At 40.1% G+C, this 14,431-nt stretch overlaps 1 protein-coding gene across 3 annotated transcripts in view; it reads left to right on the top strand.

Annotated features, from left to right (window-relative positions):
* LOC135104258 (breast cancer type 2 susceptibility protein-like) overlaps nucleotides 1-14,431 on the top strand; it is a 315,255-nt gene that overhangs the window by 235,167 nt on the left and 65,657 nt on the right. The window lies entirely within an intron of this gene.

Here is a 14,431-nt window from a genome sequence, read left to right as displayed (position 1 = left end):
CCTACCCTAAGGATGCTTCTGCTAATTTAATTAAAGCTATTTTGGGAAAGATTAAGGAGAGTTTAGTCCTTTCTAGTCCTTTCTCTCAGCTAATGACAAGATCTCAGGTGCTTTACTGACTTGGGCTAAAGGAAGCTAAACCTAGAGGGTTCCAAAACTCTTGATGTGGATTTAGACTGGCAAGATGGTAGAGAGATAAGACATGTATTGGGAGCTCCTTTTGTCCCAGACTCAAGAAACCTTATGACTATAAGGTTTCTATTACTAAGCCATTGGCCCCAAGTAGGAGTAAGGTTGCAGATTTCTTGAAGGCTCCAAAACCACCAAAAGTTAACAAACCTTCAGAACTGATGTTCTCACAAAATAAAATCACCAAGGGGGACATCCAAGCCAGGGCTGTGACAGCAAATGGTATAGACATCCATACATTGCTGGCCTTGGTGGGTGAATATACCAAGTCACTTTCCAGTAAAACATCTTGATTTCTCTGGAGGACATAGAGGATATCCTCAAAGTGCTGTCTGCTATTTTAGATGGTTTATGTCCCCTGGCATTATCTTTGGGAGGTGTTAGTGGAAATGGCAACTGAGACTAGACTCTCTCTTTCTTGGAATTCCATTCCTAGCATTTACAAGGAAGCTACTAGAGATGCCCTCCTGTTACATGCCCATCATAAGTTGCTTTGGGATTCAGATAAAGATATTAGGAGTAAAATTAAAGTCTCCAAGGATCCAGTTGAGGTCATGACAAATGTTCAGGGCTCCAGGAATGCTAGGCAGTATTCTTTTCAAGACATCTTTAAGACACAGAGAGATCATAGTTACCTTAAAAATAAGCCATTGAAGAGACTCCAATTTAGTAAGGATTTTCCTCTACCCAAATCATCTGTGTCTAGAGAAGGAGACAAGTCTCAACATCTAAAATTTATACAGCCCAGGGGAAATCAAAGGATCCCTGACAATTGTGTCACAGGTTGACTGTTGGGATGGCAAGGAAGGTGGCCATCAGGGTGGGTCCACAAAGTGGTAAAGAGGAGATTAGTCTGGTTGTGGCTCAGTTGAGGCACTCTCCTCTGTTCAAACATTCAAAATGTTCTATTGTTCTTATTGTGGAAAAACTTCTTCAGACCAGAGTTGTAGAGGAAACCAAGGGAAATGTCTTTTTGACTCGCCTGTTCAAAGTTTGAGAGGTCTCATATTATTCGCATCATGTTTTAGACATAAGCAGACTGAATAAACATATAAAATTCTTTTACTTCAAAATGGCCATTCCATCTCAGGTGCAAAAAACACTTTTCAGGGAGTTTTCTGGCTTCTGTAGACTTACTGGGAAATTCCACTACACATGAGGTAAAGAAAATTTCTGGCTTTCCAAATTCAGGAGAAAGTGTACCAGTTTACTGTATAGTATAGCACCACATGTTTTCACTTAGGACCTATTTTCAGTACATTCACAGTTAGTACAGGAAGGAGTGAATGTCTTATTCTACTTGGATGACTGACTGATAGTAGCAAACTCTCAGTAAGAATGCACAAGAATGTCAAACGTGATTCAAGTAGGTTCTCACATGGGTTTGCAGTTCAACTTTCAGAAATCTTTTCTTTTTCTAAGTCAAACTTTTATTTGCTTAGGTTTCATTTGGAACACATTAAATCAGAGTATTGCTTTATCAGTACAGAATTGCAAGAAATGTTGGTAGAAGGTGTTCAGGATCAGACACTCCTGACCCTAACATGTAGGCACTGGGAAAGTTTGGTAGGTTCCTTTAACTTTGCAAAGGAAGTGGTTCAATTGGGCAAGATAAAGCTTCATCACCCTCATTTTAAAAGAAATGAAAATTTTTCCACACACTGGAGCTGGCAAGGTACCCTGGTGGTACTGACTTTGATGGTTACCACAGATGCAACAGACTGGAGGTGGGGTTATCACTCCTCACAGGACCACTTCACAAAAAGAAAGTGGGACAGTGTCTGGTAGAGAAAGCACATAAATTTAAGAAAACTAAAGGAAATCCTCATAGCCCTTACAGACATTCAAGAGGTAGTCTTCCACAATTCAGTTTCCCTCAGACAGACACTAGTTCACTGTCTCAACAAACAGGACTCCTCTCAGTTCAGCAGTCTTCTCAGACTTGCAGAACAGATTTTCAACCTTTATCTGAAGAAAAACTGTCACCTGATTGCCTCCCACTTTCCAGAGAATAAGAACCTTTAAGCAAGAGCTCAGTCTCGGGACGATCCCTCACCAGTAGAGTGGGTGTTATCGGATGTGATTTAAAGTCAATCGGCATCTTAGGTGGGTCTTCAGAGATCACTTCAAGTCTAAATTACAAGGTGGATCTGTAATTAACAATGTCAAAGGTTACTCTAGCAGGAGGTCCATATACATGTTCCCCCCTCCTATTCTGAACTTGATATTCAAAATAATCAACTGTTTGAGATTTTTCAGGACAAAGTTCTATTAATAGGCCCACTGTGAAAGACCCATATTTGGACCCAGCCTTTCCTCACTTATTTGATTACTATACCACAGTGGTTCCCAGCCTATGGGTAATTACCCACAAGTGAGTAATTTAAATAATTTGAGATGGTAATGGCAGGGTGAAAATAAAGGCATTCTTATTTTTTTTATTTTTATTTTACTTTTTTTATGTAGGAAGGATACTGGCCAAGGGCAACAAAAAACCTAATAAAAAAAATGCCCACTGAAATGCCAGTCCCATAAAAGGGTCAAAGCAGTGATCAAAAATTGGTGGATAAGTGTCTTGAAACCTCCCTCTTGAAGGAATTCAAGTCATAGGAAGGTGGAAATACAGAAGCAGGCAGAGAGTTCCAGAGTTTACCAGAGAAAGGGATGAATGATTGAGAATACTGGTTAACTCTTGCATTAGAGAGGTGGACAGAATAGGGGTGAGAGAAAGAAGAAAGTCTTGTGCAGTGAGGCCGCGGAAGGAGGGGAGGCATGCAGTTAGCAAGATCAGAAGAGCAGTTGGCATGAAAATAGCAGTAGAAGACAGCTAGATATGCAACATTGCGGCGGTGAGAGAGAGGCTGAAGACAGTCAGTTAGAGGAGAGGAGTTGATGAGACGAAAAGCTTTTGATTCCACCCTGTCTAGAAGAGCAGTATGAGTGGAACCCCCCCAGACATGTGAAGCATACTCCATACATGGACGGATAAGGCCCTTGTACAGAGTTAGCAGCTGGGGGGGTGTGAAAAACTGGTGGAGATGTCTCAGAATACCTAACTTCATAGAAGCTGTTTTAGCTAGAGATGAGATGTGAAGTTTCCAGTTCAGATTATAAGTAAAGGACAGACCGAGGATGTTCAGTGTAGAAGAGGGGGACAGTTGAGTGTCATTGAAGAAGAGGGGATAGTTGTCTGGAAGGTTGTGTCGAGTTAATAGATGGAGGAATTGAGTTTTTGAGGCATTGAACAATACCAAGTTTGCTCTGCCCCAATCACAAATTTTAGAAAGATCAGAAGTCAGGCGTTCTGTGGCTTCCCTGCGTGATATGTTTACCTCCTGAAGGGTTGGACGTCTATGAAAAGACGTGGAAAAGTGCAGGGTGGTATCATCAGCATAGGAGTGGATAGGACAAGAAGTTTGGTTTAGAAGATCATTAATGAATAATAAGAAGAGAGTGGGTGACAGGACAGAACCCTGAGGAACACCACTGTTAATAGATTTAGGAGAAGAACAGTGACCGTCTACCACAGCAGCAATAGAACGGTCAGAAAGGAAACTTGAGATGAAGTTACAGAGAGGAGGATAGATACCGTAGGAGGGTAGTTTGGAAATCAAAGCTTTGTGCCAGACTCTATCAAAGGCTTTTGATATGTCCAAGGAAACAGCAAAAGTTTCACCAAAGTCTCTAAAAGAGGATGACCAAGACTCAGTAAGGAAAGCCAGAAGATCATCAGTAGAGCGGCCTTGACGGAACCCATACTGGCGATCAGATAGAAGGTTGTGAAGTAATAGATGTTTAAGAATCTTCCTGTTGAGGATAGATTCAAAAACTTTAGATAAGCAGGAAATTAAAGCAATAGGACGGTAGTTTGAGGGATTAGAGCGGTCACCCTTTTTAGGAACATGTTGAATGTAGGCAAAGTTCCAGCAAGAAGGAAAGGTAGATGTTGATAGACAGAGCTGAAAGAGTTTGACTAGGCAAGGCGCAAGCACGGAGGCACAGTTTTGGAGAACAATAGGAGGGACCCCATCAGGTCCACAAGCCTTCCGAGGGTTTAGGCCAGCGAGGGCATGGAAAACATCATTGCGAAGAATTTTAATACGTGGCATGAAGTAGTCAGAGGGTGGAGGAGAGGGAGGAACAAGCCCAGAATCGTCCAAGGTAGATGTTGATAGACAGAGCTGAAAGAGTTTTGACTAGGCAAGGCGCAAGCACGGAGGCACAGTTTCGGAGAACAATAGGAGGGACCCCATCAGGTCCATAAGCCTTCCGAGGGTTTAGGCCAGCGAGGGCATGGAAAACATCATTGCGAAGAATTTTGATACGTGGCATGAAGTAGTCAGAGGGTGGAGGAGAGGGAGGAACAAGCCCAGAATCATCCAAGGTAGAGTTTTTAGCAAAGGTTTGAGCAAAGAGTTCAGCTTTAGAAATAGATGTGATAGCAGTGGTGCCATCTGGTTGAAGTAGAGGAGGGAAAGAAGAAGAAGCAAAGTTATTGGAGATATTTTTGGCTAGATGCCAGAAATCACGAGGGGAGTTAGATCTTGAAAGGTTTTGACATTTTCTGTTAATGAAGGAGTTTTTGGCTAGTTGGAGAACAGACTTGGCATGGTTCCTGGCAGAAATATAAAGTGCAGGAGATTCTGGTGATGGAAGGCTTAAGTACCTTTTGTGGGCCACCTCTCTATCATGTATAGCACGAGAACAAGCTGTGTTAAACCAAGGTTTAGAAGGTTTAGAACGAGAAAAAGAGTGAGGAATGTACGCCTCCATGCCAGACACTATTACCTCTGTTATGCGCTCAGCACACAAAGACGGGTCTCTGACACGCAAGCAGTAGTCATTCCAAGGAAAATCAGCAAAATACCTCCTCAGGTCCCCCCAACTAGCAGAGGCAAAATGCCAGAGGCACCTTCGCTTAGGGGGATCCTGAGGAGGGATTGGAGTGATAGGACAAGATAAAGATATGAGATTGTGATCGGAGGAGCCCAATGGAGAAGAAAGGGTGACAGCATAAGCAGAAGGATTAGAGGTCAGAAAAAGGTCAAGAATGTTGGGCGTATCTCCAAGACAGTCAGGAATACGAGTAGGGTGTTGCACCAATTGCTCTAGGTCATGGAGGATAGCAAAGTTGTAGGCTAGTTCACCAGGATGGTCAGTGAAGGGAGAGGAAAGCCAAAGCTGGTGGTGAACATTGAAGTCTCCAAGAATGGAGATCTCTGCAAAAGGGAAGAGGGTCAGAATGTGCTCCACTTTGGAAGTTAAGTAGTCAAAGAATTTCTTATAGTCAGAGGAGTTAGGAGAGAGGTATACAGCACAGATAAATTTAGTATGAGAATGACTCTGTAGTCGTAGCCAGATGGTGGAAAACTCGGAAGATTCAAGAGCGTGGGCACGAGAGCAGGTTAAGTCATTGCGCACATAAACGCAGCATCCAGCTTTGGATCGAAAATGAGGATAGAGAAAGTGGGAGGGAACAGAAAAGGGGCTACTGTCAGTTGCCTCAGACACCTGAGTTTCAGTGAGGAAAAGAAGATGAGGTTTAGAAGAGGAGAGGTGGTGTTCTACAGATTGAAAATTAGATCTTAGACCGTGAATGTTACAGAAGTTAATGAAGAAAAAGTTGAGGGGGGTGTCAAGACACTTAGGGTCGTCGACGGAAAGGCAGTCCGACCTGGGGACATTTATGGTCCCCTCCCCAGATGGGGACTCCGAGGCTGGTGTAGGAGTCGCCATGATTTTAAAATTTTTGAGTGAAGGGTGTGTGTGTTATTAGGTGCTTGTAGTTTTGTGTGGAGGAAGAGAGTTGTCTTTAGAGGGCAGGCTGTGACTGCCCCCTTGTGTTGTGAGACACAAAGGGAAACGTTCAGTGAGGTCACAGCTGGGTTTAATGATAAGTTCACAGCACCCCCTGAACAGTGCTTTAGACCTCACTGGGAGTAATTATCGTTTCGGCAGGTGTCTACTGCCTCCTCCTCACACATTTGTTACAAATGTGTGTGTATATATGTATGTATGTGTGCAAAAATGTAATTGTATGTAATCAGTATGGGTGTGAGAGAAAACAGAGGAGAATGGATGCATCTCATACAGGACAAGTGATAGACAGTGGGCACAACAGTGAGTCACTGAAACAGAGAGAAGAGAGAACAGAGGGGAGAGGCATGTTGCTTGGCTGGAGTGTGGTTTTTTGCTGCACCTTGCTCTCCATCACCTTTATGAGTTGCTGTACATTTCCTGTGCCACTGCAGCTTGCCACTGCAGCTGCATATAGAGTATCATGCATAGAAAATGCCATGTATAGACAGTGCTGTGTCATGAACAAACTGCCTGAGGCTGTGACTGAGGGGAGATTCTGTGCCTGCCTGCAGGGTGATTGCTGGAATGACTGAAGTATTGCATCCGTGTACTGTGCTGTATCAATAAAGTGCCTGGTTTTGCCTGTGTCTGTCTGTCCTATCCTGGGCTTGATTGTGTCACATTATCCACCACCTCGCTTGTCACATCCACATCAGACTCACAAAGAGGTGTTTATGTCTGCTGAGCATTCTGAGGGTGCAGCACAGCAATATATTCAGGAATAACCAAATTGTAAATTATAGAAAATTGGAACTTTAGGATTTTTATTAGAATTTTTTCAAATTTAGAAATAAAAAAAAAAAATTGAGTTGGCAGCTTTGCCTGAGATGCCTGACATGGTGCTTTTAACGGTTGCTGACTCAATCAAAAGTGATCACTTTTGATAGTTTACCAACCTTTTTGTTACATCAGTCTGTATTGTCACGATTGCTTACTTACTTACGATCTTTCTTTCCAAGAAAGTGGGCGTTACACTGATCCCGGAAAGTTTTAAAGGTCTGGATTTTTAAAGGCTTCGAGTCCCTACCTGACCTATCCGAAATCGCCAGAATTATCTCTCACTCTACCTTTACCTTGACTCAGCACACCTGGAATTACCTCTAATACCAGATCAATGTTGGGGGAGTAGGAAACACGATTATTCTATATTACAAGCACATATATTAATACTAATAATAATTCACAAACAACATGAGGTAGTACATGTTACTACATGACGTTCTTGTCACTTCCCACAACACCAGAACCCGTTTACACCTCCACCAGTCACAGAAATATTCCCCTCAACCACAGGAATTTACTCAGACGCCACTACCGCGTCCCCAGACAATAATTCCCGTATTTCACCTCCTCAAGCCTCATAGGAGATTACCATCATCACCAAAGATCACCCATAACACCATAACATCATCCCCAAAATCACCAATACACCACAACACCACCTTCCAAGGTCAACACCACTACCTCCACTCACAAAATGGCTGCCAGTTTGACCTATGACCCCTTCCAACAGCGTCACCGGCACAACTCAACAACCGAATTTCAGCAGACAAGAGCTCTTGATACCACAAAAGACTCACTAACCTGATCCTGGATATCAAGGTTATACTGCTACACCACTAACACCTCCACAAACTCACTCCATCACCAATCCACACCAAGATCCTTCCCTGAGAAACGCCTTCCCTCCGATATGCGTCACGACCTAAGGCGCTCTGCCTTCCCCTCCTTGGAATGTGTTGTTGCCCACTCAAGCTCCCCTCGTTTTCAACGTATTTCACCTCAATTATACTTCCTCCCTTATACATACAAAGATGTAGAGAACTTAAATTATGAAGAGAATAATACTACATGATATAAAATGGGCAAATAAGCCTTACACTACTTATAACAATAATAAGGATAATGCCCGAATGGCAGGTAACCGGAACACGGGGACACTGAGAAAACATGATCCCATTCAAGGTAAACTCGGCCAATAACATGACAGTATAGAAAGCACATCTAAGGCTTACTTTGTTCTTTTTTCTTTTAAATGTGTAATTTTAGGATAAATGTGGAAAAAATTGTTACCTTGTTCAACTACAATAAAGTATTGTTAAAATTAACTTTTATGCAATTTGTGTTGTTTTATCATAGATATATACCACTGTACTTACACTTGATTTAACACAAACTTGAAGAAGTCAGTAAACAGGTAATATAATGAAAAAGGCTGGGAACCACTGCTATAACTGGAGATTCATATACCTGTTCTCCTCCTCATCTGAACTTAATGTTCTAAATAATCAACCACTTGAAAGTTTTTGGGACAAAGTTCTATTAATAGTTTCATTGTGAAAAACCCAGATTTGGACTCAACCTCTCCTCACTTGATGTCTAAACCTAGTTCATCTAGGACATAACCCATTAGCTAACATCTCTTTATCACAGTTACTCAAATCATTCCATCTTCACACCCTTCACACCTGTATTTTCTCAAGAGAGCCTTTGAGATTCTTTGAAATCCTCTTTCCATGACTCAGTAGCTTTAGATATTATGTGGGGTTTTGTAAATTCCACAGTTAGACAATATCACTCAGGTTGGAATTTTTTTGCAGGATTTTTTTTTTTTTTTTTTTTTTTTATGTAGGAAGGATACTGGCCAAGGGCAACAAAAATCTAATAAAAAAAAATGCCCACTGAAATGCCAGTCCCATAAAAGGGTCAAAGCAGTGGTCAAAAATTGGTGGATAAGTGTCTTGAAACCTCCCTCTTGAAGGAATTCAAGTCATAGGAAGGTGGAAATACAGAAGCAGGCAGGGAGTTCCAGAGTTTACCAGAGAAAGGGATGAATGATTGAAAATACTGGTTAACTCTTGTGTTAGAGAGGTGGACAGAATAGGGGTGAGAGAAAGAAGAAAGTCTTGTGCAGCGAGGCCGTGGAAGGAGGGGAGGCATGCAGTTAGCAAGATCAGAAGAGCAGTTAGCATGAAAATAGCGGTAGAAGACAGCTAGATATGCAACATTGCGGCGGTGAGAGAGAGGCTGAAGACAGTCAGTTAGAGGAGAGGAGTTGATGAGACGAAAAGCTTTTGATTCCACTGAGGGCATTTCTTCCTATATTTTTATTATTTTTGCTTCTTGGCTTTTTTTACACAAAAAGGTTTATCTGCAGATGCTATGACTATCCATGGTTGTGCTATTAACCTCCCTTTAAGACTAGCATTTAATGTGAAGACAGACAAATTGTTTTTTGATGTGATGAAAGTTTTTGTTTTCAGGTTGAGACTATGGTAAGAAGGTTGCTTCCTTTTTTAGCCTCTAAAGCATGTCTTACTTTCTTGAGGTTTGGAAGATTTGGTACAGATGCAAGCCCTTGGGATTTTTTTTTTTTTTTTTTTTTTCAAAGTAGTTTTCCTCATAGCACTGGGTTTGGGTTTCAGAATTTCACAATTAGCAGTCTTAACCAGTTCCAATAATTTCTTTTGTTTTGTCCCAATTTATCCTTTATCTCTTTTGCTCCTCCCCTGTTCTTTATGGTCAAGAATGAAAGATCCAGACATGTTCTCCAACCTGTAAAGATCCCTACCTGGATTGTTGATGGGGTGCACCATTCATGATGTCCAGTGGCTGCTCTGAATAGTAATCTTCTGTTTGCCTCTCTACTTCAAGTAAATTGTGAACAATAGAGTGTGTAACTCTAGGTGCATTGCTAAAATTATTTGTTCTGTTATTCAGGAAACAGTACCAGACTCTAATCCAAAAGCTAATCAGGTTAGGAGCTGTGCTTCCAAATTAGGTTTTCTTAGATCTTTTGATCTATCTGTGGTACAGGAACTGGGTCAATGGGCTTCAAGTAAGTCCTTGATTACTAGGTACTTGTATTGCTTTTTTGTGGAATGCTTCATGTGTGGCCATGTGTCTTCCCCCATATTTTTTTCTTCTTGGGGTGCTGGGTATTTCAGGTAGGTTGTGGTACCCTCTTGTCTCATGAATAAGTACAAAATAGGGATGAATTTGCAATGGCTTATTCCTGCATTTAGTGTTTGAATTTCCTACCACACTTTCAAAAGTTTTCATGAAATGAAGTGTTTTCAGGTGTGTCTATTATCCCTGCTGCTTTTAGCTACAAAATGAGGAGGTTTGACCTAGAAGAAAGCCCATATTTTGTAGCATTAACAGTGGGGATACTTCTCTATACTCCCTTACCATTTTTCCTAATAGTGCATTATCCTCCATTATCTGATAGGTGTGTTTACAACAACATTCAGTATGGGTCAGTGGGAGGAAGGAGAGACAGAGAGGGTTTTGATGCTGGGGGAGAGCCAGATTATTGTGGCTATTTCAAGTGTGGGATCCTGCGGGTGAAATTTCATATCCACACATGTTTCTTTGCTTACCATCCCTGCTGCTGACACTACTAAATATGGGTTTTCCCTTTGGTCAAACCTCATCATTAATGGTCTAGGATTATGGTCCATACAGGAATAACAACTATGCATAATTTTTAACTGCTCCTCTTGTTCTTACTTTTAAGTCTTTTTTGGTAAGCATATTTTTTTTTCCATTTTCAGAAATGCCTTCTTTGCTTCACATTCCTTTTATCTCTTCATTATTATTATTTATTTTTTTTTATTATGTAGAAGGGAAACCAGCCAAGGGCAAAAAAAAAAAAAAAAGCCCACTGAGGTGCCAGTCCCCATACAGAGCAGAAAGCATTAGTCAAAAATACAGGACAAGTGTCTTGATACCTCCTTCTAAAAAGAGTTCAAGTCATAGGAAGGTGGAAATACAGAAGCAGGCAGGGAGTTCCAGACTTTACCGAAGAAAGGAGTGAATGGGAATATATAGATGAATATCGGAATATTGGTTAACTCTTGCATTAGAGAAGTGGACAGAAAAGAGGTGAGAGAAAGAAGAAAGTCATGTGCAACAAGGCTGTGGGAGGAGGGGTGGCATGCAGTTAGCAAGATCAGAAGAGCAGTTGGCATGAAAATAGTGGTAGAAGATAGCAAGAGATGCAATACTGTGGCGATAAGAAAGAGACTGAAGACAATCAGTTAGAGAAGAGGACTTAATAAGACAAATAGCTTTTGATTCCACCCTGTCTAATAGAACAGTATGATTGGAACCCCACCATACATGTGAAGCATACTCCATACATGGATGGATAAGATCCCTGTACAGAGTTAGCAGCTTGGGGGGGGGGTGAGAAAAACTGGCAGAAATGACTCAGAATGCCTAACTTCATAGCTGTTTTAGCTAGAAATGAGATGTGAAGTTTCCAGTTTAGATTATAAGTTAAGGACAGACCAAGGATGTTCAGTGTAGAAGAGGAGGACAGTTGAGTGTCATTGAAGAAGAGGGAATTGTTGTCTGGAAGGTTGTGTTGAGTTGATGGATGGAGGAATTGAGTTTTTGAGGCATTGAACAATACTAAGTTTGCTCTGCCCCAATCAAAAATTTTAGAGAGATCAGAAGTCAGGTGTTCTGTGGCTTCCCTGCATGAACCGTTTACTTGCTGAAGGGCTGGACGTCAATGAAAAGATGTGGAAAAGTGCAGGGTGGTATCATCAATATAGGAGTGGAAAGGACAAGAAGTTTGGTTAAAAGATCATTGATGAGTGATACAAAGAGAGCGGGTGACAGGACAGAACTCTGAGGAACACCACCGTTAATAGATATAGGAGAAGAACAGTGACTGTGTACCACAGCAGCAATAGAACAGTCAAAAAGGAAACTTGAGATTAAGTTAAAGAGAGAAGGATAGAAACTGTAGGAGGGTAGTTTGGAAATAAAAGATTTGTGCCAGAATCCATCAAAAGCTTTTGATATGTTTAAGGCAACAGTAAAAGTTTCACCAAAATCTCTAAAAGAGGATGACCAAGACTCAGTAAGGAAAGCCAAAAGATCACCAGTTGACCACCAGTGGTATGTTGTGTATCTTCTGTAATATACCTTAGCTCCCAAGTTGCAAAATCCTATTACCTGCTTTTACAGTGGAACCTTGATTCTGGAACTTAATTTGTTCCTGAGGCTGCTTGAAATCTGAAATGTTTGAAAACCGACACTATTTTCTCCATAGGAATCAGTGTCAAATGGATTAATCTGTTCCCAGACACCAGCCTACTTTCTCTTACTGGATTATGACAGATGCTCCCACAACCAAAATGGCTGCTTTACAACAGAAGATACTGTTTAGACCTTGCAGGCATTCTCTATGTCACTGATCTAATGAGGGAAGCCTTACAGAAGGGCATTTACTGCGAAAAATGAAAGTGACCATAACATTTAGACATCTTGCTGTTAGGAAAAGTTACTGGAAAAATGTTGTGCAGCAATGATGGCATTGGGGGTCATCAGGAGAGCCACAGGTCAATTGGGATAAGTCCTGAGTGCCAAAACTGTTTGTTTACATTGGGGCTTTTCAACAGGATAACATTTGTTGTATTTCAATGAGTTACTGCCTTACATTTTGTCTCTCTTCCAAATATATAAAGAAGAAGTAAATATTTATAGAAACTACAAATTAGTAATAAAAGACAGCTTTTGCCATGTGTTTTAGTATTTGAAATCAAGTGACTTTGTTCTAGAACTGAATTATGGTACCACAACCAAAGCAATAATGAGTTCAAAATTTTGTTAAAAAACACGATTTGTTCGAAAAGGGAGGCATTTGATAATTGAGGTTTCACTGTATTTGAAATCAAGTAACTTTGTTTTAGAACTGAATTATGATACCCCAACCGAAGCAATAATTAGTTAAAAATTTTGTTTGAAAACCGATATGTTAAAAAAAGGAAGGTGTTCGATAACCGAGGTTTCACTGTATTATCATTTACTCTTACATTGCACTTTGGGACCTGCTCCTTACTAATTACTATTACTCCTGTGTTATCCATGTTGATCATTAGGCCTTTCATTTTACTCGCCTCTTTCACTGCTGTCAAAATATCTTTAAATTCTTTTATTGTGAATCAGCAATCAAAATTGTATGATCTGCATATCTTATATTATATTTCTTTCTTTATAAAAGCATTTGCTTCTAAAATTTATTTTTTTTTTTCAATTCTTTGTTTCAAAATTAGTTGATTTTTTGTTTGCATTCTACATATGGCCTTACAAAAAGTATTCTTAAACTTACATGGTTTTAATCATAGTGGTTCTTAAGGTATTATGTGTTTTCATATGGCAATACTAGAAGAAAATTAGTACAACAGATCTTTTGATATTTTCCAGTATACAACAGAATTAAAATTTATAATTACTTCCATTTACACATAAAGCATGGAATATAAATATAAAGAGGAATTACTTCCTATTATTCTTGGATGCCAAACAGTTAAATTCTTACCACTATGCTTCCTTCTTTACTTTGTGTGGTAGGGTTTGTATATTTGTTCTCTTCATCTGGATTATTGATATAATTGAAATGCAGGCACCTTATAAAGTAATTCCATTACAGACAGCTTCATTATGAAGATCACAACCAGGAGACCAGAATGAAGCTTTATTGGGCAAGGGACTATGTCCAAACACAATTATAAAGACCCCCCAAATTTTCAGTTTTCCTGTGACATTTACAGCAGGCCAGTTTTTATAATTACATTAAATTTTGAATTGATTAACTATAAAGGGAAATAAAACCTTATCAAATAACATCTCACAAAGCTCTGAAGGAAAAAAATCCCTAAAATTTTTATTTATCTATTTATTTTTTTTATATGTAGGAGGAGCACGTGCCAATGGCAACAAAATTAAAGGAAAAAAAGGCACACTGAGATGCCAGTCCCCAGTCAGAAATGATTATCAAAAATTTGTGACTAACTGGCATAAAAAGGCCAGTGCCAGGTTATAAATATTAGGTACCTTTGTTTAGGTGGACACATGGGAGTTAAGTACCTATCAGTACACAGGCCTGTGACTAAACAGATTATTTAGCTGGAGTTTGAGTAGAATGTCCACCAAAGATGGTAGTGGAGGAGCAATGATGTAAACTGAATGCTGGTTGGAGTCTAATTTGAATGAAGGAGCGGGAATGTTTATTCAACTGCTTCAATGTGACTGACTCCTGGAATGTGAAGCAAAGTGAAAATGGTTTTGTTCCAGAAGTCTAGATCTGCTTGAACAAAGTTACTTGATTTCAAATACTAAAAGACAAAGCAAAAGCTGCCGTTTATTACTAATCTATACTTTCTATAAATATTTTCAACATTTTGATGTAATTGGAGGAGAGACACAATGGGTAAGATAGTAATTTAATCTTTGACATACAGTAAATGTGATCATGTTGAAGAACCTCAATATAAGCAGAGTTTTTATGACTCAGGAGTAACATCGAGCCACCTGTTTCTCTCTCAATGATGCACAATGCCATTACTATTGCATAACTGCATTTTTC

Source organism: Scylla paramamosain, chromosome 10 (genome assembly GCF_035594125.1).
Source record: "Scylla paramamosain isolate STU-SP2022 chromosome 10, ASM3559412v1, whole genome shotgun sequence".
In the NCBI taxonomy this organism is placed as follows: domain Eukaryota; kingdom Metazoa; phylum Arthropoda; class Malacostraca; order Decapoda; family Portunidae; genus Scylla; species Scylla paramamosain.
Note: the sequence above shows the minus strand (reverse complement) of the source record. Positions and strands in the feature narration are given on the sequence as shown.